Source organism: Nycticebus coucang, chromosome X (assembly GCF_027406575.1).
Source record: "Nycticebus coucang isolate mNycCou1 chromosome X, mNycCou1.pri, whole genome shotgun sequence".
NCBI classification, from domain to species: Eukaryota; Metazoa; Chordata; class Mammalia; order Primates; family Lorisidae; genus Nycticebus; species Nycticebus coucang.
In genome coordinates this window covers 19,335,895-19,361,228 of record NC_069804.1, presented here as the reverse complement: position 1 = coordinate 19,361,228, position 25,334 = coordinate 19,335,895, and the positions used below count along the sequence as shown (strand labels likewise).

At 39.9% G+C, this 25,334-nt stretch overlaps 1 pseudogene; it reads right to left on the bottom strand.

Moving 5' to 3' along the window:
• Positions 1-17,889, bottom strand: part of LOC128576706 (TRPM8 channel-associated factor 2-like) — a 74,145-nt pseudogene extending 56,256 nt beyond the window's left edge.
• Between the last annotated feature and the right edge of the window lie 7,445 nt (positions 17,890-25,334).

Sequence of the window (25,334 nt, the reverse complement as noted above, 5' to 3'; positions counted from 1 at the left end):
TCTAGCTTGGAAAGGTTTCAGCAGAGAGATCTGCAGTTATTCTGATATTCTTCCCCTTGTAGGTAATGGTTTTCTTTCGTCTGGCAGCTTTCAGAATTTTCTCCTTCATATGAACTTCAGTGAAATTGATTATGATGTATCTGGGGAATATCTTATCTGGATTGAGTCGTGCTGGAGTTCTGAAACTGTATGCTATCTGAACTTCGGAATCTCTTGGCACGTCTGGAAAGTTTTCCTTCATAATCTCATGGAGAAGAGACTCTGTGCCTTGTGAAGCCACTTCGTCACTTTCGGGGATCCCTATAAGACGAATATTGGTTTTCTTCAAATTATCCGAGAGCTCTCTGAGAGAGTGGTCTGTTTTTGCTCTCCATTTCTCTTCTTCTTTGAGGGTTTGGGAGCGTTCGAAAGCTTTGTCTTCAATGTCAGAAATCCTTTCTTCTACTTGCTCCATTCTGTTACTGAGGGATTCTACTGTGTTTCTCAGATCTTTGAGGGAGGCAACTTCTTGTCTCAATGTGTTGAAATCTTTGGTCATTTGGTCTTTGAATCTGTTGAATTCTTGAGATAACTTTTGGAATTCTAATTCGATCTTATTTGCTATCCAGATCCTGAATTCAATTTCTGACATCTCAGCTATTTGTTTGTGCATGGGGTCTTGTGCTGTTTCTGCCCCATTGATCCTTGGGAGAGTTGATCTTCTCTGATTATTCATATTGCCAGAGTTTTTCTGTTGATTTCGCCTCATGATTGTTTTTCACCATTGCCTCTGGCTGTCCTCAGAGTTGGGGAGGTGTCTCTCCAAGATTAGACCCCAGCAGAATCACTCTATTATTGTTGGATCTTTGTAGGGAGTGACCCTGTGTAGTTCCTCTGGGGCTGCTCTAGCTAGGGAGTTCTGGTTGTGGAAGCAGCTCTGGTCTGTGACACACCCGGATCCAGCAACAGGACTGGGGGTGGTGCGCACAGTTCTGGGAGTGCCAGGTGCCCAGTGACTTTGGCACAGAGAGCCCAAGGCTCCAGAGGTCTCTGGCCAGGAGAAGAGCTCTGCACAGAGGCAAGGAGGGCTCCAATGGGCACGCAGCTACCAGAGTCCCTGTCCAGATGAACGGGCTAGTATGGAAGCTGGGAGGACACAGGAGGGAGGATGCAGGATTGCGTGGCTCCCGCAGTTCCTGGTCAGGGAATGTGGAGGCCCAGTGGGTGCGGGTCACTGGTCGGGGGTCGCTGCACAGCTCTTATGGAGGTCTGGGTGGTGCCAAATCCAGGAGTTTGAGGTTGCTATGAGCTGTGACATCACAGCACTCTACCCAGGGCAACAGCCCAAGGCTCCAGCGTGCCAAAACCTTCTCACTCTGCCCTTAAGGATTAAGGCTGTAAGGCAGCTCAGTCTTTAGGCTGCTTTAGGCTGCTCAGTCAGTAGGTTACTTTGACCCGCCCAATCCTTGCTCTGAGACCCTGAGGGCAGAGCTTGCTGGGGCAGTTCTTTCACAATGGCTTCCTGCACCCAGCTGAGTGGCTCAGTCTGGGGCCCCAGACAATGCCCAAAGTTCTCCACACTTCTGCTCAAGCTCTCCCCAAGGCAGTTCAACTGAGTGCCAAGTCCAAGAACACTGAAACAGTTCACAGGTAAGGCCTTTCCAGTTTGCAGCCTCACTGCTACTTGTACTTACAGTTGCCGGCGTGATTAGATCGATGGAACACACGCAACCACTTGCCAGTTTTCCACTGTTTTTGTCCTCCTCTTGGGGTCCAGAAGTCCCTTGCTGGCTCCCTGTATCCTCAAAGGGATGATTATAGGCAGATCCCACCGGCCAGAGATGCCTGGAGTCTTGTCTCCCCAGACTCGCTGCTCCCAGTTGCAGGGAAGCTGTTACTCAGCCGCCATCTTTAATCTCGAAATATTAATTTTTCATTCATATATTACAATTATTAATTCATTCCCAAATCAGCTTGTTTTTGTTTGTTTGTTTTGTTTTGTTTTTGCAGTTTTTGGTCAGAGCTGGGTTTGAACCTGCCACCTCCGGCCTGTGGGGCCGGCGCCCTACTCCTTTGAGCCATGGGTGCCGCCCAGCTTGGTTTCTTTAGTGATATGAATTTCAACTGATGATGAAGCTATTATTAACTGAAAACATCAAGTTTTTTTACACATATGCTTCTAAATCATACTTCCTTTGCCATGAACTTGGACAGTTGTTTCTTAATACTTAATGCCCAATGCTTCCCATTTATCCCTATTAAGTTTAATTTTAGTACTTCAAAAGCATTACTTAATCATCTTAAGATTTTTCTGGATCCTAAATCTGCTATTGACTAGCTAATCCTTATACTTTCACAAAATCTACAAATTTTGTGATTGTAGCCCGACAAGCTATGACAAGAATGCTGAATATAAGAATACTGAAACTACTGCCCATCTGAGAAAATAATACAAATATATTCAAGATGGGAGAGAGGGAAGGAAGGAAAAGGGAAAAGAGAGGAGAAAGAGGGATTGGTCCTCACCCAATGGACACATTGTTAGGATGCACAGCACACTCTCAGGATGAAGGGCTCAACTGTCTCAACTACAACTTGAACTTTACCTTAGAAACACAAATAATGTAAACTAATCATTTGTACTTTGCAGTCAAAATGGGGACTGAAGACCCCATTTTTGGCAAGAGTAAACACCCCCAGTAAAAGGGAAAAACAGAAATAAGCTGAGCAAGGTGGAATAAAAACAGGTTAGCTAGTGTACTTTTAAATGAGCCACTAAATTCCTTATCTGAGCAGTTTTCTGATTTTCCTAGAAGACTGGCCTATAGGGAATATAGCTTGCAAACACCCCTGCTGGATCTGTGAACACTCTGAAGAAATAATGGCCACAGAGGAAACTGCATGCAAGGCCTGGCAAGAAACATTAACTAAGCCATCTCCTGCCAAGTCAACAGCCAAAGCAAACACCCATTGTGCAGATTTGTATTGGGCCAGGACAGAGATCAAGGGAACAGCTCAAGCCCTAAAATATGGGTAGGAGACCTTATATCCTTTATCACAAAGAAAGATGCCCCTGGGTAGAGATCAGAGGAAAATTCTTCTGTCCCATCAATTCTTCAGAGGAGACTAATGCCACCAGTGGTGTTTTACTCCACAGTGAACTAGTGGGGATTAAACCTCCTCCCAAGGAATCTGTGTGTGTGACCACAGATAGGGGGCTGCCCACACACAAGGCTCAGGTTTTGGATTTCTCAAGGCAGCTCAGACCCTAAAGTTAATGATTATAGAAATGATAGGAGTTGACATGCTTACTCAGAGAAACTGATGACATTTTTGTTCCCTTCCTCAGTTTACCCTCTGGGCTAATGAGACAATAGCCTTCAAAAAAAGCTGAGTGGAACAAATACTTGAGGCCATTCACCAGAACACCATTAACAAGTGATGGCCCCTTGTGTTTCCCACCTTTGAAAATTCTATTCTGCATGTCCTGTCTCTTTGTCTCTAGCCACTTCTAACTTTATTTTTCTTCAGTCAATCACCACCAGCTCCACAGGTCTTAAGGAACCCTGCCCACAGAACCCTGGCAGTACCTTTATATTAATCTGAATTTTAAAAAGAATACTGAGAAGCCAACTGATTTTCTACAAAGGTGCCAAGAACACACAATAGGGAAAGGACAGTCTCTTCAATAAATGATGTTGAGAAAATGGATATTCACATGCAAAAGTATGAAACTGGGCCCTTATATCACCCCATTTATAAAAAAAATCAAAATGAATTAAGACTTAAAATGTAAGACCTTAATCTTTAAAACTACTAGAAGTCGCAGAAAAGCTCCATGACATTGGTCTGGGCAATATTTTTTTGTATATGACCAAAAGCATAAACAACAAAAGCAAAAATGGACAAATGGGATTACATCAAACTGAAAAGCTTCTATACAAAAAAGAAAATGATCAACAGAGTGAAGAGACAACCTACAGAATGGGAGGAAATATTTGCAAACCATACATTTGATGAGCAATTAATATCCAAGATACATAAGAACTCAACTCAGTAGGAAAAAAGCAAATAACACATTTAAAAATGAGCAAAGGACCCAAATAGAAATTTCTCAAAAGAAAACATACAAATGGCCAACAGTTGTATAAAAAATGCTCAATATCACTAATCATTAGGAAAATACAAATTGAAACCACAATGAGATATCCCCTCACACTGGTTAGAATGCATATTAGTATAGCCATTATGAAAAACAGTATGGAGTTCCTCAAAAAAATAAAAATAGAATTACCATATAATACAACAATCCTATATATATCCAAAGGAAATGAAATCAGTTGTCGAAGAGATACCTGCACTCCCATGTTCATTGAAGCACTGGTCATAATAGTCAAGATATGGAATCAACTTAAATGTCCATCAGCAGATGAATGGATTAAAAAAATGGGGTATATATACACAATGGAATACTATTCATCCTTTAAAAAAAAGAAAAATCCTGTCATTCTCAACAACAGGGATGGACCTAGAGGACATTGTGTTAAGTGAAATAAGCTAGGGCGATGAAACACAAATATCATATAATCTCACTTATATGTAAAATCTAAAACAATTGGTCTCAGAGAAGCAGGGAGTAGAATGGTGGTTACCAGGAGCTAGAGTAGTGATCGGGGAAAGGGTTAGGGAGATGGTTACAAAATCTCAATTAGACAGGAAGAATAAATTCAAAAGACCTATTATTGTTCAACATGGTGACTATAGCTAATAACAGCATATTGTATTCTTGAAGAAAGATAAGAGAGTAAATTTTAAATGTTTTCATCACAGAAATGACAAAAATGTGAGGTAAGCCATATGTTAATTAGCTGGATTTAGCCATTCCACAATGTAGATATGTTTCAAAGTATCATGTTGTACCCAATACAATTTTATCTGTCAATTTGGAAATTTTTTTTAATCAAAATACTAAAGAGAAAGTCTTATGACATATCATTAGAAACCTCGTCGTGTTGGCATTGATTCATTAATTAGTATCCTCTGAGTACAGTCACTAATGAAGTTACTTTATTATGTGATATTACCTGTTATTATACTATATAACGAGATATATATATGTGATTCTTACACTTGGCTCACGTATCTCTATCTTGTTCAAGTTGCATATGAGACCCTGTAAAATGCCTTTGCCTTTCAGATGACTGCCTACTAAGAGAAATTAAAACACACATCTATACAAAAGCAGTTTTGTTCATAATACAAAAAAAATGCAAAATAACCCCAAATGTCCATCAAATGGTGAACAGATAAACAAAATGTGGTATATCCACACAATGGATTTGATTCACAATAAAAGTAACACCCAGCAGGATGGGAAAACTTTAAAAACAATATAGTAAGTGATATAAGCCAGACACAAAAAGTTTACATAGTATACAGTTCTGTTTATCTGAAATTCTAGAAAACTGAAACTAATCTAGAATGACAAAAAGCAGATTAATGCTTGTCTAGGCCAGAAGTTGGGGGAGGTTTGACTATAAGACATAAGGGTACATTCAGAAGTTATGGAAATGTTCTATATCTTGGTCAGACTGTACACTTTAAATTGGTGTGGTTTATTTTATGTAAATTACACCTCTATAAAATTGATTAGAAAATAATATTGCCTATTGCATTCCATGATTTATCATAATAATCTACAAACCTAATTAAAGAAACAAATTAGTTTCGCTTGATTTGCTCTCCATGAACCCCTGCTGTCCTAGGGATTCCTACATTGTTTTCTAAGCACGTCATTCTTTTAATGAGTTCTGCATCATTTCCAGAAATCAATATCAAGCTCATCCAGCCATTTTGTGTGAAAACTATCTTCTTCCAACCTTTGAAAATGGGAGTTCTACTTTGCTATCCTGGTTTTCTGTGACTTCTCTATTGCCAATTCCCCCCAAAGAAATGAACAGTGATTCTGTCACTTCATTTCCATGCTCCCTTAGTTCCCTGGAAGGTAATTTACTCAAATCAGAAGATTTCAAACTGACTTAGAGTTATTTAGTACTCTTTCATCTTGGGCTTCCTTTGCAAAGGGACTTCTGAGTTGGAGACATTGTGAGAGAATTTAGGCTGCAATTTAAGGAGCCGTTAGCCACTTATGAGCCATTATGTTAGCCTTTGTCAGGATGTCTGGCTCCGAGTCTGGTGCAGGCAACGTCTGAGTAGCTTTCTGTGTGAGAGCACCACAATTTCCTGCCTGAGAGTTCAGTATTGATCTGGCTTAAACCACTAAAGGATTTTTATTCTCCTTCACTTCTTTGGTAGCAGGAGACAAAGTTCCTTATGCCTTTTTATATTGTGCTGATTTAATATATTGACATACAATAAATGCCTGCATAACACATGTCATGCTTGGCATTCTATGCTAATGTTACTGAGAATATGTACCCTCTCCATTTGGACAAAAGCATTTTGAGCCCAGAGGAGAAGGAAGAGTGGGGCAATAGTCTGGGTTCTGAGCTGACTGCCTCAAGTCTTCAAGAGTGTCCAACCTGCAGACATGGGCCACATGCTGAGTTTGTGAGGTTTTGTTTTTTTCTTTTCTGCTTATCTGTGGTGTCAGATGTCATGAAAAGTATGCATTGACCATTTTTGCTAATCAGCATTCGTTAATGTTTGTGTACTTACTGTGTGGCCCAAGACAACTCTTCTTCCAAAGTGCAGCAGAAAAAACGGTTGACCCCTGATAGGTCAAGTTATAGATCAGAAAGGAATGCCATTGATCAGTAGCAGGGAGCTAAGAGCCAAGGTATAGATTTGGGGCCCTGGTAGATAAGGTGCCCCCTGTCCTCCCACTTCAGGGCACAGGGGAGTAAACAGAAACAGGGTGAAAAAGGGAGCATTGGATGGAAGAAATTCTTTGTTCTTTGATAGGCAAGCCTTCAGAACTGTGACCTTGACATCCGTGGATCATGTGATAAGAGGAGTGCTTATGAGAAACTCATCAAAACAGAGCTACCCTTCTTAAAGGGCTCTGGATACTTCTGCAAGAGAACTTATTTGTACCACTAGAATACACAAAACCTTAACAATATTTTCTAACCCTCTCAAAACCTAAAGTGTACTAAAAGCAAACAAAGATTACTATTGCTTCTTTCTCAGGTTTTGAGACGTTTTCTTCCTGAATTTGGAAAGTTAGAATCCCCAAACACTGCAGGTTGAAGATATGTTCAGATTCATGTAATCTATCCTCCTTCCTCCTGCAATATCCCTGATGGTTTATCACCACATCTCTGGACAGATATTTAATACACGGGAAACTAATCCTTAGCATGCTGCTCATTTCCTTATTGGAACAGCTCTTTCTTACTCGGAACTAAATGCCCTCCTGGGGCAACTTGTATTCCATCGGCCTTACTTCTGACCTTTGAGGCACTATAGAATAAAACCGTATCCTTCTGTGTTTGATAGCCCTTTAAATATTTGAAGACGGTGATCATATTTCCTATTAGTTTCTGCTTCGCTAGGTTAAATATCTTCAATCACTGCTCCTTGATATAATTTTCAAATCCAGCCCTGGATGTATTCAAAGCAACCGATAAAACTCTTAAAGTTTGAGCCAGCCCTTAAACACAGTGTTACTTGTTGGTGGGACGATACACAGAACACACAATATCCCACGCTTCCATTATTGCAGCTTAACAGTGTTCGGCTTATGGCTGACCACAAATAGCTTCTCTGGCATAGCTGCTCATTGCTATGGAAGGACTATGGAGCTCATGACCTAGAGACACAAATGTTTAGTCACGAGAAACTTTGTCAAGATTCTTCAAAATTACAAATCTATTTTAATCTTTTAACAAAATTACTATCAAAGAATGCTTGTTCCTTAAAATGCAGCGGTACACTAGCTTCTAAACTATGATGTAGAATAAGATTACTTTAATTGAAATGAAAATGATAAGGCACTTGGAAATGGTAGAATTACAATTAAGCAATCTAATTAAGGTTTCATGTGTATATGAGCACAGAATGTCACCAAGGGTCAAAGACATTGGGGACATTTCAAGAGGTCATGTCAATTTTTCAGTTTTCCTGTTGTGTTCCTCTATCAGCTCATTCAATGTCATGCTCAAAAATGGCATGGAACCTGCTGGGTAATATTTGTTCACTTAATCTTGGCACTATATTGTGTCATAATATTTGTTAGAAAAAGTTTTATTAGGATATATATATATATATATATTGCTAGGAAGTTCTAGACAGAATCTGTCAGCCCATTTAGGGGTCAGTGTTCATTAGACTTACTATCTTGAGCTAAACATTTTCTGCACAACATCAAAACACACAGAGACCATATCTTGTTGAATAGATGCTGTTGCCATTTTACAATGTCTCATTACTTAACTGGCTTCGCAATGCATAAGAATATAACCAGAGGGATGAAGTACTTTGCTTTATCTAATTATTATCTTGTTTATGGGGCTTCTAATAATTTTGTTCTCCTCTTTGAAATCATGAGAGTGGGCCTACTGGGGTCTGTGTGCTGGAATTTATAACGTATAAGAATGAAGGGAAGGGCATTATGAAAATGTGATTTCATTTCACAGCCCTCTAATGCAGGCAAGAGAAATGTACCTGTGAGAAAACAAAGTATTCTATTCAAGGTCACAGTGGATAACAGCTAAGACTCAAGCATACATGTTCTGGAATCTAAAGCTTTGACACTATGTAATATATTGCTCTCAATGTCTCCCCAAAGTTGTAAACAATGAGTCTAAGGTTTCTGTTTTGACCCTACAAATTTGTACATAATGCAGATATTTGTTTTTACTGTTTTACTGGATACTGACAGTTACCAAACCATTCTCCCTTTTTTTCTACTGATAGGAGCCTGCCATTGTTCAGGGATACAGTGTGCCACCATTAAAAATGCCTCCCCAAGGTTCTTCAAAAAGTTAAAAATAGAAATACTATATGATCCAGAACCCCACTTCTGAGTATATATTCAAAGGAAATGAAATCAATAAGTTTAGGAAATATCTGCACTCTTATATTCATTCCAGCTCTATTCACAATAGCCAGGCTATGGAATCAACCTCAGTGTCTACCAACAGATGAGTGGATAAAGGAAATGTGTATATATTCACAATGGAATACTATTCAGCTTTTAAAAAGAAGAAAATTTTGTCATTCTTGATAACATGGCTAAACCTGGAGGACACTGTGTTAGGTGAAATAAGCCAGGCACAGAAAGACAAATACTGTGTGATCTCACTCCTATGTGGAATAGAAAAAAGCTGAACTCACAGAAGCCAATCGGAGAATGATGGCTACCAGGGACTGAGGCAGAGGGGTCGGGGTGAGGACTGGGGAGATGTCGGTCAAAGGATATAAAATACCAGTTAGACAGGAAAAATAAGTTCACTAGATCTATTGTACAACATGCTGACTATAGTTACTAACAACGTGTTGTTTTTTCTTATTGTTGTTTTAGAGATAGGGTCTCTATTTTGCCCAGGTTGGACTTGAACTCCTGGGCTCAAGGGATCCTTCCACTTTAGCCTCTCGAGTAGCTGGGATTAAAGGTGTGTGCCACCATGCTCAGTTACATATTCTTGAAAATGCTTAAGAGAGTAGATTTTAAGTTTTTTCAGCACACACAAAAAAGATGAGTATGTGAGGTAATGTATATGTTAATCAGCTCAATTTAGCCATTCCTCAATACATACATATTTCAAAACATGCTGCATACGATAAATATATACAGTTGTTGTCAATTAAAGACTAAATTAAAAAAAGAAATACCTTCTCAGACTCCCTTATAGCGACTGTTCATGTGACCTAGTTTTGTCCAGTGAAATGTAAACAGATAGCTGCTGGGTGAGGTTTCCCAAAAGGCATAAGCTAGAAAGGGGAAAACATCATCTTCTCCACCCTTAGCCTTCCTCCTCCCTGGAGTATGGCTCCCTAGGGAGCTACATTCCAGGGAGGAAGAGCCACCTGGAGGTAGGACAGCCATCTTGAAACCTTCTAGATGGAAGCCACAACCCAAAATGACAGAATGGAAAAAAAGAAACATATACCCCTGGTACATTAGGCCAATGTAATCCTAATACAACTATTTTTCCCTTGTTTTCCTTCAATTTGTCTGCTCTAGACCAGTGGTTCTCAAACTTTCTAATGCCATGGCCCTTTAATACAGTTCCTGTGGGTCATGACCCACAGGTTGAGAACCACTGCTCTAGACCATGGTTAAGAAGAGTGAATTCCAAGCCTCCATTTTAGAATTCAAATCAAAGTTGTTTATAGGATGCTATAAAGGAAGGCACTTTCTCTGGGTCCTGTGCTTCTTCCTTTACCCCTGACCCCTACAAATCCAATCATGCCTCCCACCACCCTGATGCTGTGGGTGACCACAAGGCAAACTGGAATGGGGGAGTAAAGAGACAGACATGGGTTGTTGTACCCATAATTATCAAGCAGAGTTTCACGTCCCTAGTTATCAAGTCCCTAGTTTCAGGGTATGTACAATCTCACTGCCTTGACATGGTTTAGCTATTTTGAAGAATAACTCAGAGATGTATAATAGTTTTCTATCGACATTGTTTCCTTGCATGGGAGGGAATCAGTTGATGGGCTGAGTCAAGGCCAAGATAAGATTCAGAAGAGACTGAGGATAAGGGGAGTGAAAACCTGCAGATAGTGTGAGAAAAGGGACTCTTGTTACACATTTATGAATAAACTAATTGGTTGGCAGCTGACAGAATAGTCACTCTGGGCATGTGGCCTTAGTAAGGGCTTCAGAGAAACCAATTTCAAAAATAGTTTTATTAGAATTACATGGGCCTACATGTAATAGTAACTTGTTAAAATGTGAGAAAAATAAAAAGTCAAGAGGTGGTGGCACCACCAGGGTGTTGTTTCCAGAGCCTGAAGGGAATGCCCTGGATGTCATTTTGGAAGAGAAAGGAATATAGTATGATTTGCTTGCTTCAAAATCCTGTTCCTTTAAGAGCTATCCTTGGGTACCTTGGTGCATTTTTTCAGATGGAACTATTTAAGTCAAATTTATTTTAGTGTCCTTGAATTCTAGAAAGAATAAGCATATCCTATTCTTTTTTTATTGTTAAATCATAGCTGTGTACATTAGTGCAATCAAGGGGTACAATGTGCTGGTTTCTTTTTTTTTTTTTTTTGCAGTTTTTGGCTGGGCTGGGTTTGAACCCACCACCTCCAGTATATGGAGCCAGCGCCCTACTCCTTTGAGCCATAGGCACCACCCTGAGCCACAGGCGCCCCCCAATGTGCTGGTTTCATATACAATCTGAAATATTCTCATCAAACTGTTCAACGTAGCCTTCATGGCATATTCGTAGTTATTGTATATAGACATTTGTATTCTGCCTTTAGTAAGTTTCGCCTGTACCCATTCTAAGATGCACCGTAGGTGTGGCCCCACCCATGACCCTCCCTCCACCCTAACCTCCCCCCTCCCTTCCCCTTCCTTGGCCCTTTCCCCATATCCTTGTGCTATAGTTGGGTTATAGCCTTCATGTGAAAGCTGTAAATTAGCTTCACAGTAGGGCTGAGTACATTGGATACGTTGTCTTCCATTCCTGAGATACTTTGCTAAGAAGAATATGTTCCAGCTCCATCCATGTAAACATCAAAAAGATACAGTCTCCATCTTTCTTTAAAGCTGCATAATATTCCATGGTATACATGTACCAAAATTTGCTAGTCCATTCATGGGTTGATGGGCACTTGGGCTTCTTCCATGACTTAGCAATTATGAATTGGGCTGCAATAAACATTCTGGTACAGATGTCTTTGTTATATTGTGACTTTTGGTCTTCTGGGTATAAACCTAGTAAAGGAATTATAGGATCAAATGGCAGGTCTATTTTTAGGTCCCTAAGTATTCTCCAAAAATCCTTCCAGAAGGAAGGTATTATTTTGCATTCCCACCAGCAGTGTAGAAGTGTGCCCCTTCCTCCACATCCATGCCAACATCCCTGGTGTGGGATTTTGTTATGTGGGCTACTCTTACTGGGGTTAGGTGATATCTCAAAGTAGTTTTGATTTTCATTGCTCTGATGATTAAGGATGATGAGCTTTTTTTCATGTGTTTGTAGATCATGCGTCTGTCTTCTTTAGAGAAGTTTCTCTTCAAGTCCCTTGCCCACCCTGAGATGGGATCACTTGTTATTTTCTTGCTAATACGTTTGAGTTCTCTGTGGATTCTGGTTATTAAACCTTTATCGGAGGTATAACCTGCAAATATTTTCTCCCATTCTGAGGGCTGTCTCTTGCTTTACTTACTATGTTCCTGGCTGTGCAGAAGCTTTTTAGTTTGATCACGTCCCAGTAGTGTATTTTTTTTTTTTTTTTGTAGAGACAGAGTCTCGCTTTATGGCCCTCGGTAGAGTGCCGTGGCCTCACACAGCTTACAGCAACCTCCAACTCCTGGGCTTAAGCAATTCTCTTGGCTCAGCCTCCCGAGTAGCTGGGACTACAGGCGCCCACCACAACGCCCAGCTATTTTTTGGTTGCAGTTTGGCCGGGGCTGGGTTTGAACCCGACACCCTCGGTATATGGGGCTGGCGCCCTACCAACTGAGCCACAGGCACCGCCCCCAGTAGTGTATTTTTGATACTGCTTCAATTGCCTGGGGAGTCCTCCTCATAAAATACTCACACAGGCCAATTCCTTCAAGAGTTTTCCCTGCGCTTTCTGCAAGTATTTTTATAGTTTCATGTCTTAAGTTTAAATCTTTTATACAGTGAGATTCTATCTTAGTTAATGGTGAAAGGTGTGAGTCCAATTTCAGTCTTTTACAGATCACCAGCCAGTTCACCCAGCACCATTTGTTAAATAGGGAATCTCTTCCCCACTGAATGTTTTTAATTGGCTTGTCAAAGATCAAATAACAGTAAGTAGCTGGATTCAACTCTTGGTTCTCTATTCTGTTCCAAACATCTACTTCTCTATTTTTGTGCCAGTACCATGCTGTATTGATCACTATCGATTTATAGTATAGTCTCAGGTCTGGTAGCATGATTCCTCCTGCTTTGTTTTTATTGCTGAGTAATGTTTTGGCTATTCAAGGTTTTTTTTTGTTTGTTTGTTTGTTTTAGGCACACTTTTTTTTTTATTGTTGGGAATTCATTGAGGGTACAATAAGCCAGGTTACAATGATTGCAATTGTTAGGTAAAGTCCCTCTTGCAATCATGTCTTGCCCCCATAAAATGTGACACACACCAAGGCCCCACCCCCCTCCCTCCGTCCCTCTTTCTGCTTCCCCCCCAATAACCTTAATTGTCATTAATTGTCCTCATATCAAAATTATTTATTGCAGCTCAATTTACAATTGCCAAAATGTGGAAACAGCCTAAATGCCCACCAACCCAGGAATGGATTAACAAGCTGTGGTATATGTATACCATGGAATACTATTCAGCTGTTAAAAAAATGGAGACTTTACATCCTTTGTATTAACCTGGATGGAAGTGGAAGATAGTATTCTTAGTAAAGCATCACAAGAATGGAGAAGCTATTCAAGGTTTTTTCTGATTCCATATAAAATGAAGTATTATTTTTTCAAGATCTTTAAAATATGAAAATGGAGCTTTAATTGGAATTGCATTAAAATTATATATTGCTTTGGGTAGTATAGACATTTTAACAATGTTGATTCTTCCTAGCCATAAGCATGATATGTTTTTCCATTTGTTAACATCTTTAGCTATTTCTTTTCTTCAAGTTTCATAGTTCTCTTTAGAGAGATCTTTCACGTCCTTTGTTAGGTGTACTCCCAAATATTTCATCTTCTTTGGCACTACTGTGAAAGGAATAGAGTCCTTGACTGTTTTTTCAGCTTGGCTATTGTTGGTATATATAAAGGCTACAGATTTATGGGTGTTGATTTTGTAGCCTGAGACATTGCTATATTCCTTGATCACTTCTAAAAGTTTTGTAGTAGAATCCCTAGTGTTTTCCAGATATACGATCATATCATCTGCGAAGAGTGAAAGTTTGATCTCTTCTGACCCTATATGGATACCCTTGATCACCTTTTCTTCCCGAATTGCAATGGCTAAAACTTCTATTCCAATGTTAAAGAGCAATGGACACAATGGGCAGCCTTGCCTGGTTCCTGATCTAAGTGGAAATAATTTCAATTTAACTCCATTCAATACGATATTGGCTGTGGGTTTGCTGTAGATGGCCTCTATTAGTTTAAGAAATTTCCCTTCTATACCAATTTTCTTATGTGTTCTGATCATGAAGGGATGCTGGATATTATCAAAAGCTTTTTATGCATCAATTGAGAGAATCATATGATCTTTGTTTTTTAATTTGTTTATGTGCTGAATTATACTTATGGATTTACGTATATTGAACCAGCCTTGAGACCCTGGGATAAAACTGACTTGTTCATGATGTATAATTTGTTTGACATGTTGCTGTATTCTGTTTGTTAGGATCTTGTCGAATATTTTTGCATTTATATTCATTAGTGATATTGGTCTATAATTTTCTTTTCTTGTTGGGTCTTTTCCTGGTTTAGGAATCAGGGTGATGTTTGCTTCATAGAACGTGTTGGGTAGTCTTCCTTCTTTTTCTACCTTTTGGAACAGGTTGAGTAATATAGGTACTAATTCCTCTTTTAAAGGTTTGGTAGAATTCTGACATGAAGCCATCTGGTCCCGGGCTTTTCTTTTTAGGGAGGTTTTGTATGGTTGATGCTATTTCAGAACTTGATATGGGCCTGTTCAACATTTTCACTTGATCCTGGCTAAGTCTTGGAAGGTGACGTGTTTCCAAGTATTGGCCAATTTCCTTCAGATTTTCATATTTCTGAGAGTAAAGTTTCTTGTAATATTCTTTGAGGATTTTTTGAATTTCTGAGTGGTCTGTTGTTATTTCATCTTTACCATTTCTGATTGATGAAATTAGAGATTTTACTCTTTTTCCCTGGTTAGGTTGGCCAAAGGTTTATCTACTTTATTGATCTTTTCAAAAAACAAACTTTTTGATTTATTGATCTGTTGTATAATTATTTTGTTTTCAATTTCATTTAATTCTGCTCTGATTTTGGTTATTTATTTTCTTCTGCTGGGTTTGGGTTTGGAGTGTTCTTCCTTCTCCAGTTGCTTGAGATGTCCCATTAAGTTGTTAACTTTCTCTCTTTCCGTTTTCTTGAGGAAGGCTTGCAGTGCTATAAATTTCCCTCTTAGGACTGCCTTTGCAGTATCGCAGAGGTTCTGATAATTTGTGTCTTCATTGTTGTTTTGTTCCAAAAATTTGGTGATTTCCTTCTGAATCTCGTCTATTACCCATCTATCCTTCAGCATAAGGTTGTTTAGCTTCCATGTTTTTGTATGGGTATGCAGATTCCTGTTGTTATTGAGTTCAACTTTTATTCCATGATGGTCTGAGAAGATGCAAGGAATAATTTCTATTTTTTTTAATTTTCTGAGGTTAGAATTGTGGCCTAGGATATGGTCGATTTTGGAGTATGTTCCATGGGCTGATGCGCAGAATGTGTATTCAGTTTTGTTGGGATGAAATGTTCTGTAGATGTCTGTTACGTCCGGATGTTGAATGGTTAAGTTTAAATCTAAAGTTTCTTTGCTTAGCTTCCTTTTGGAAGATCTTTTTTTTCTTTCTTTCTTTTTTTTTTTTTTATTAAATCATAGCTGTGTACGTTAGTATGATCATGGGGCACCATACACTTGGTTCATAGACCGTTTGACACATTTTCATCACACTAGTTAACATAGCCTTCCTGGAATTTTCTTAGTTATTTTCCTAAGACTTTTACATTCCACATTTACTAAGTTTCACAGCACTGCTAAAGGAGTGTTAAAATCTCCAACTACTATGGAACTGGAGGAAATCAAGTTGCTCATGTCTGTTAGAGTTTCTTTTATAAATTGTGGTGTGTTCTGGTTGGGTGCATAAATATTAATAATTGAAATCTCACCCTACTGAGTATTACCTTTAACAATATGAAGTGTCCATCCTTATCCTTCCTTATTTTGGTTGGTTTAAAGCCTATTGCATCTGCAAATAGGATTGCAACGCCTGCTTTTTTCTGCTTTCCATGTGCCTGGAGTATAGATGACCACCCCTTCACCTTGAGTCTATATTTGTCTTTTAAGGTAAGATGAGATTCTTGTATGCAGCACATATCTGGCTTGAGTTTTTGTATCCAGTCAGCCAACCTGTGCCTCTTTAGAGGACAATTTAAACCATTCACATTAATTGAGAATATTGATAAGCCTTTTGAGAGTCCAGTGGACATTTTTAATCCTTTTGCAACTGTGGAAGTTGGAATTTGATCAAAATTTTTCTGGGTGGGTTTACTTTTGTGGTGGAGGGTTACACGGGTCTTTATGAAGGATAGGTCTGAGAATATCCTGGAGAGCTGGTTTAGTTATGGCAAATTTCTTCAACATGTTACTGTCATTAAAGTATTTAATTTCTCCGTCATAAATGAAACTCAGTTTAGCTGGGTACAGGATCCTGGGTTGAAAGTTATTTTGTTTTCGGAGATTAAAAGTTGATTACCATCCTCTTCTAGCTTGAAAGGTTTCATCAGAGAGATCTGCAGTTATTCTAATATTCCTCCCCTTGTAGTGATGGTTTTCTTTCGTCTGGCAGCTTTCAGAATTTTCTCCTTCATATTAACTTTAGTAAAATTGATTATGATGTGTCTGAGAGATGTCTTATTTGGGTTGAGTCATGCTGGAGTTCTGAAACTATCTGAAATTCAGAATCTCTTGGCATATCTGTATAGTTCTCCTTCATAATCTCATGGAGAAGAGACTCTGCACCTTGTGAAGTCACCTCATCACTTTTGGGGATTCCTATAAGATGAATATTGGTTTTCTTCAAATTATCCCAGAGCTCTCTGAGAAAGTGATCTGTTTTTGCCCTCCATTTCTCTTCCTCTTTGAGAGTTTGGGAGCATTCAAAAGCTTTGTCTTCAATGTCGGAAATCCTTTCTTCTGCTTGCTCCATTCTGTTACTGAGGGATTCTACTGTGTTTCTCAGATCTTTGAGGGCTGCAACTTGTCTCAATGTGTCAAAATCTTTGGTCATTTGGTCTTTGAATTCATTGAATTCTTGAGATATCTTTTGGGTTACTGTTTGGAATTCTAATTCGATCTTATTTGCTATCCATATTCTGAATTTGATTTCTGACATCTCAGCTATTTGTTTTGTGCATCGGATTTTTTGCATCGGATCTTGTGCTGTGTCTGCCCCATTGATCCTTGGGGGAGTTGATCTACTCTGATTATTCATATATCCAGAGTTTTTCTGTTGATTTCGCCTCATGATTGTTTTTCACCATTGCCTCTGGCTATCCTCAGAGTTCAGGAGGTGTCTCTCCAAGATTAGACCCCAGAAGGATCACTCTATTGTTGCTGGATCTTTGTAGGGAGTGACCCTGTGAAGTTCCTCTGGGGCTGCCCCAGCCAGGGTGTTCTGGTTGTAGAAGCAGCTCCGGAGTATAACACACCCAGATCCAGCAACAGGGTGGGGGTGGTGCACACAGTTCTGGGAGTTCCTGGCACCCAGTGACTTTGGCACAGAGAGCCCAGGGCTCCAGCAGTCTCTGGCCAGGAGAAGGGCTCCACACAGAGGCAGGGAGGGCTCCGGAAGGCATGCGGCTACCAGAGTCCCTGGCCCAATGAGTGGGCCAGTGTGGAGGCAGGGACGGTACAGGAGGGAGGACATGGGGTTGCGCAGCTCCTGCAGTTCCTGGTCAAGGCGTGCAGAGGCCTGGCAGATGTGGGTCGTGGGTCAGGTGTCGCGGCACAGCTCTTACCAAGGTCCGGGCAGGAGCCAATCGTGGTTGCGGCACAGCTCTCACAGAGGTCCGGCAGGGAGCCGATGGCAGTCATGGTGCAGCTCTTACAGAGGTCTGGGTGGGAGCCGATAGCAGTAGTGGCGCAGCTTTTATGGAGTTCCAGGTGAGAGCCCAAGATGATATTTTTTATATCTCTAGGTAGGAATTTCAAGCTCCCAGACTGGTTCTTTCTCAGAATGGAGCCCCTCCTTTGCTTCCAGATCCCTCCCCCCAAATAGAGTCAGCCTTTGACTCCCTTTTTTCCACCTGTGAGGCATATCCTATTTTAAACCACAGAGGAATTGTCACATTAAAATTAGTATAGAATATATAGAAGAAATCCATAAAAATAGATCAGAATAAGGCTTCCTTAGCCAGTGTGACCCTCCTGTGAAAGGGACTATTTATTCAGCATATTTAGATACCCGGAGAAGATATTTACATGGCTTATAAACAAGAAAATGCTAGAAGGGATGAGTAATCATTAAAGTAGCATCTGAAAGTAAGAAGTTGTTCATTGTAGTCTTTTAAAATGTTTTCTTGCTTTAAGACTGAAGATGAAGTAATGAAATATACCAAATATGCCTCCCCTGAAAATTAGTGTAGTGTCCTTTTTTGTTCTTATATTATAAGGGTAAAGGAAGTTAATGAACTATTCAGTGTAAAAATAAAGGAAAAAAGGAAATTTCAGGAAGTGGATTTGTCCTTTTTTTTTTGAGATATAATTTAGAAGACAACTGGGAGTAACAAGCAACTAGGTGGCATAACTTTGTTCCACTACATGTCTTCCATTTGGGCATGATGCAGCTGAATGAACTTAGCCATGAACTGAACTATCAAAGGAAGAGAACAGAAACAAGAGATGTGGATGGTAGCACACTGGAGGTGGTACCCCATCCATGTTTCTTTACATCAGGAATCTATTTACAAGGCCCAGTCAGAAAGTCTCTCTGCCAAAAAAGAATAAAATAAAATACCCTGTCCTCCTCTTCTATTTTGGCAAGGCACATGCAGAGTCCTAGGGGACTCAGTCCCCTCTCCCCCCACCCCGACTCCCTGTCATCACTTAAATTTGCTCAACCCTTTAAATTAATCAACAAACTCATTCCTATGGCTTTATATTCATCCCTACCTGCCCCCTCATTTCTTTCCTCCCTTTAGCATGAAATTGTATTTATTAAAATAAATACATTGAACTATAGTTCTGAAGATGGTACCATCAGGAGAAACTAGATAAAGGACATGAGGGAGTTTTCTACTATTTCTTTCAACTACAATGATCTCAAATAATAAGTTTATTTGAAAAAGAAAAAAAGGAAACATGCTCACTAGACAAAAATTGAAACAGTCCCTAGTTTCAGGATATGTACAATCTCACTGCCTTGACATGGTTTAGCTATTTTGAAGAATAACTCAGAGATGTGTAATAATTTTCTATCCACATTGTTTCCTTGCATGGGAGGGAATCAGTTGATGGGCTGAGTCAAGGCCAAGATACGATTCAGAAGAGACTGGGGAGAAGGGGAGTGAAAACCTGCAGTGTGAGAAAAGGGACTCTTGTTACACATTTATGAATAAACTAATTGGCTGGCAGCTGACAGAGTAGTCACTCTGGGCATGTGGCATTGGTAAGGGCTTCACAGAAACCAGTTTCAGTTGTTTATGGATTCTTTGCAATGCTTTGAGGGTTTAGCTGGCAAGCATCCAGGCCAGCCTCTCTAGGCCTGCCAATGTCATTTCATCAGCACTTGCACCTAGGTTAGGCCCTTTGGGCACCACTGCCCTCAGTAGAATCTGTTACCTGGCATGGAAGAGTAGACTAGGTGCCAGATTTGGAATCAAATATAATACTTGGATGGCAGCCTGAATTACCATGCATTCATCAAGAGACTTGGCCAAGGTGACCTTGTCGAGACCCTGTTTCCCACCTGTGAAAGAAGAAAGCACAGTGTTGTGAGAATCAAATAATGTAATAAATGGTAAAGCACAGGGGCTGTGAGCTGCTTTTGCTGTAGTATGTACATTCAGTTAGAGAGGCATAAAAAACACACATGGTCAATCTCTGCTTGTTCTTCCCATAAGGAAGTTGTAAAGTTAACATAGCTCCTACCTCTTTAATGCAGGCCCCATAACAAGATCTATATTATTGATTATAAAGAGCTTTCAGTGGCTGTTTTAAACCCAGCCAAAGAAGATATTACCTTCACTTTTTTTTTTTTTTTTTTTTTTGCTGAAACACCACACTTTTTTTTTTTTTTTTTTTTTTTTTTAAGGAAGCAGAAAAGACTGCTTCTCCACTGCCTCAAGACCTTTGACTGCTGCAAGAGCTAGGATCAGAGGCACCAGCTGGGTCTCTGGGCTCTGTTGGCAGAGCTGACAAAATGTCAATGCTCATCATTTCTTTTGGGAGCTCTTGAGAACTACCGAGCTCATAGCTCAGTCTTTTCCAGAAATGACTCTCTCCTACTGCTTTATTGATCCCTGCCAGGTACCTCATTTTTGATCCTTTAGCTTGATGTGGCCAATTCTCTGTTGAGTTGCAGCAGAGATCTGTTATGCTGAATTGTCCAGCTGGAAAGATTCCCAGTCCCACTCCTATCCCCTCCCCATTTTGCTTTGAGCTGGCTCTGAAACAGATCTCAAAAATAAAGAATTGTCTTGTGTCACATAAATGGCACATCTTTAATTCCTGGTGTCTCAAGATTAAATTAGCTATTTTGATGGCCTTGTGCTCTGAGAACACTGTGTTTTTGAAAATCAACCTCTTATCATGCTGGGAGCCATTTGAAACCTTTGAGTGAATCTCTACAAGGCCAAAGTATTAATCTTTGTGGCAAGGGAAGAAGATAGAGAAATAAATGTAGCAGGCAGGAGAAACAAATAGGAATCAAGAAGTTAGAAAACATCCCTGGGTTTCTCTGTGTGAGAATGCTGTTGTGAAGTGCAAAATGGGCCACAGTAGGGATTCTAGAACATCCTAGGCTTCGATGATTTTTTTCAAGAGCAGCCCTAATGATTCTGAGTTACCACTGTAGAAGGATATTTACCATTTATAAACACCAGAGAAAAATTTCTCCTTGCCAACTTCAGTTAAGAGTAATCCACACTCTGAACAAAGCTTTTTCTCTCCAAAAGTTGATTTAGTTTATAATAAATAGTTGATTTGATACTTTGGGTCATAATCTGCTTTGAATCACTGGAGCATCTGAATAATGATTCCCCCAGTAACAGTTAACAATAATGTTAGTGTAAAATAAGGGTCAGCAATGACCAGCCACCTGTTTTTGTACAGTCCTCTGAGCTAAGAATGACTGTACATTTTCAAATGGATGAATTAAAAAATCAAAAGAAGAATACATTTTGTGACATGTGAAAACTATATTAAATTCAAATATCAGTATCTATAAAATTTTATTGGGTCATAGCTATACTCATTCATTTACCTATCATCTATGGCTACTTTCATACAACTACAGCAGAGATAAGTAGTTGCAACAGAGATTATATGGCCCACAAAGTCTAAAACATTTACTATCTGGCCCTTTGCAGAAGAAATTTTTCTATCTTTGCACTGTACTAGTGCTATCCAATAGAACTTTCTTCAATGTATCATAATCTGTACTGCCCAGTCCAGTAACCAGTAGCCACATGTTACTATTTAAATTAATTAAAATTAAATAAAATGTAGGTCTCTCTTACCTCTTTTATGAGAGGGACCCACTTCCATCTCTCTTTGGAAGTGTTCTAAACTTTCTCTTTGTTCTTCCTAAGGGCAATACTGCCTGGAGGCGCAGAGGCCAATGAAAGACTTGCAACCACTTTTATATGGAAAGGGTATTTATACCCCTGGTACAGCCCTTTACTATCTCCGTCTCTCTCACTTCTTTCACGAGAGGGAACTACTTCCAACTCTCTTTGGAAGTGCTCTAAACTTTCTCTTTGTTCCTCCTAAATAAAATTTCTCTTTGTTATACTGAAAAAAAATCAAGTAAAATGTATTTCTTCAGTTGCTCTAGCCACATTTCAAGTCTTTCCCTGTGGCTAGTAGCTGCCATATTGAACAGCACAAATCTAGAATAATCGCTATCAAGTAACTCTATTTTTTATTCTGTAAAATGCAAAGGCCAGAAAATTAAGTTTGTGAATTCATACTAGAAAAAGTGCTACATTCCTCATTACTGAATATCACTATAGTCATCAGATGGCCAAGGGGAGTACATCAAAGGTGATCATAGTGATATTCAGCAGTGAGGTATGCAGTACTTTTTCTAGAATGAGTTTGCAAACTTAATTGTTAGACCTTGTATATAGACCTCTGTCATTGCTTCCTCATTTTTTTTTTTGTTTACTTTTTAGGAGCCACTTCTCTGCTTCATTTTACAATTATAACAGAATAATTTTCTTAGCTTGAGTACTTCTGTGTGCATAGCCTGAGAAAATGATTTGGATGCAAGTGATTTATTTGGAATGTGATCTCAAGAAGCATCAGCAGGGAAACTGGGGAAGAGAGAGAGAAGGGAAGAAAGCCCATTAATGATATGTTAGCAAGCCAGTCTACCGCTGTGGGAAACTAGAGCTCAATCCTACTGGGGAACTCTAGGAAACTGTGTAGAATATACCTCTGAGTTATTCCACCTAAGGGTTGAGGAAGCTGCAGTACTTATGTACTATCTCCCCATCAGTTGTTGGCTGGGGGCTACTTCTTCAGCACTTCAGACTGATTATGCTTTATAGCCACCAAAAAAAAAAAAAAAAAAAAAAAAACACCATCAGGCCAAGAATCACAGGTGTTCTCAGTAAGTAGCCCACAGTAAATAGTAGGAATGCCAAGGAGATATGGGAAGGGCACTGATAGCATCTGTTACGTTACAGTAAGGCATAATACAGGAAACTCAAATTAGTGACCCTGCTCCCCTGTGCTAGCATTGCTGAGGCTGGGGGTGATAGCTGTTGGATAAAGTTAGTGGCTAAAATTGAAGCTCAGGCATCTCTGTAAATGACTGATGTCCTTTACACTGAGATGACCCTGGGATATCATACCATGATTTGACCATGCTCACCAAGCCTATTTTAGGCAACATTGCTGCCACATGTCTGCTATGAGCAAATGGAAATATCCACACTAGCCCACCCCACGTTCTGACTTTGACAATTGAACATTGGTTGACAATTGAGCTTTGTTTTAGGCTCATGCCAGAGACCAGAAGTACATTATTAGATGACTAACCCAAGAGAGCTAGACAGAAAATGGGAACTGAGAAACTAAGTGGCCAAATAACCAGGAAAATTGATGAGGATGGACAGACCAATCTAGGTGGCCTGGGGAAGTTCCAAATAGGCTGCAGATGCCTTGGGTAGCTTCTGAAGTCGTTCATATAGGTTGGTTCCAATGTGCTGACACCCTGAAGCAGGATAGACTAATAAGTCTGAATTTAACAATTTAGAGCACAGACTCCAGCTTCTAATTGATGGCATGAAATGGAGAAACATATTGTATACCAAAAAGTCTCTGGGAATTCAATATAAAACCTCAATTCTGAATATCAGCTTAATTTTGGAGGGGAATCAGTTAGGATCATATGTTTCTAATTATGTGAGGCTTTTTTAACCTTTGTTTAAAATATACACTTTTTAAACTTTCTAAATATAGGCTGTCTCAGTTGGGAATAATCTTCTTTAAAAATTTAAGGGGTTATCACCCTTTCTTCCTGCATCTCTGTAATCAGGAGAAATGAGGTCACCTCCTGTCTTCTTTCTTTATGGCACATGACTGTGTTCAGAGGAACTCTGCCCATGCTTAGGTGCTAAGACTTTGGGCCTAGACTGTGTCTGAAATCCCTTCCATCTGAGAAGTTATAAGTTTTCACAAATATGTCATCATAGTAGAAAACTAGAAAGAACCATGTCTTTAAGTTCTTAAAGAACAGGTCTTTAAGTAGATGTGAACTATAATTTCAATAACCATACAAAAGTGTCTATTGTTATCTTAGTCCATCTGGGCTGCCATAACAAAATACCATAAAGTGAGTGGTTTACAAACAAGATCAAGACACTTGCAGATGTGGTGTCTAGTGAAGGCCCACTTCCTCACTCATAGAAGGCATCCTCTTGCTGTGTCCTCACATGGTAGAAGGGCCAAAGCAGCCCTCTGGGGTCATTTTTCATAGGGGCACTAATTCCATGCACAGCCCACATGATCTAATAAATTTTGGGAAGACACAGTCAGGCCATACCACTTATAGGATGTTAAATTCTGTATAAGTCAAGGAAAAACTGTTATGATATAGTCACCCTTGGCTTAGCAAAGTAGCTTATTTCTCCATCATAAAAATTACAGTTGGTACAGGGAGTTGGGGCTAAGAGGCCTCTGTTCCCACAGTCATTGAGAACCTCAGGCTGAAGAAGGCTCTAGTCTTCAACATGTGGCTTCCAAGATTACTCTGAGCATGGATTTACTCAGCAGATGGCAGGGAGGGGTAAGATAGAGGGAGAGGGAAAGAAAGAGAGATTGCTTGCATAGGAGATTTCAAAGGGGCCAGGCCTAGAAGTGGCATATGTGGCTTTTATATCCACATTCCATTGCCCAGAACTCAGTCTTACAGCATCACCTAACTGCAGAGGAGGCTAGTAAATATAGGCTAGTCAGATGCCCAGGACAAGAGAAGACTTTTTTGAACAGCTAGAAAATTTCTTTCACAAATTCCATTTGAGGTCCATGTCTATAACTCTTCCTCAGACCTTTCTCCACCACAACTGAGGTATGGAGAAGCTCTTATGATCTTCCTGGCTGGGGTGGTATATCCTCAGTTAATCTTTTTAAGACCCAGGTTATAACCTCTATGCCTTTTCTCTTGATTTTTTTAATTCAGCTAATCCCTCTGGTTTCTTAGAAGAGCTTAAGCAGGGTGGCGCCTGTGGCTCAGTGAGTAGGGCGCCGGCCCCATACACCGAGGGTGGCGGGTTCAAACCCAGCCCCAGCTGAACTGCAACCAAAAAATAGCCAGGCGTTGTGGCGGGCGCCTGTAATCCCAGCTGCTCGGGAGGCTGAGGCAGGAGAATCGCGGAAGCCCAAGAGCTAGAGGTTGCTGTGAGTCCTGTGACATCATGGCACTCTACTGAAGGCAGTAAAGTGAGACTCTGTCTCTACAAAAAAAAAAAAAAAAGAAGAGCTTAAGCACAGGCCAATGACGATGAGTAGAAGGTAACAGATGTGGATCTGAATCATAGCACTGCCACCAGAGCTGTTACCAAGTCCCTAGCATTGTACACAAAGGCACAGATGCAGGACTTGAGATCTTTGGGATGCTCGAGACCTGAAGCCTGTAGTAATATGTGCTTCCTGCCCTCAACACACTTGAAAGGACTGGAGCTTTTGTCTGAAATGACCCACTCCATTGATAATGCCTCTACTCTCCCTGAGATGGGAAGAAGACTCCTTCAGAGGGCATAAACAGCATTCTTTTTTCATCTCCTATGATACAGAGTAGGAGTGCTGTAAAT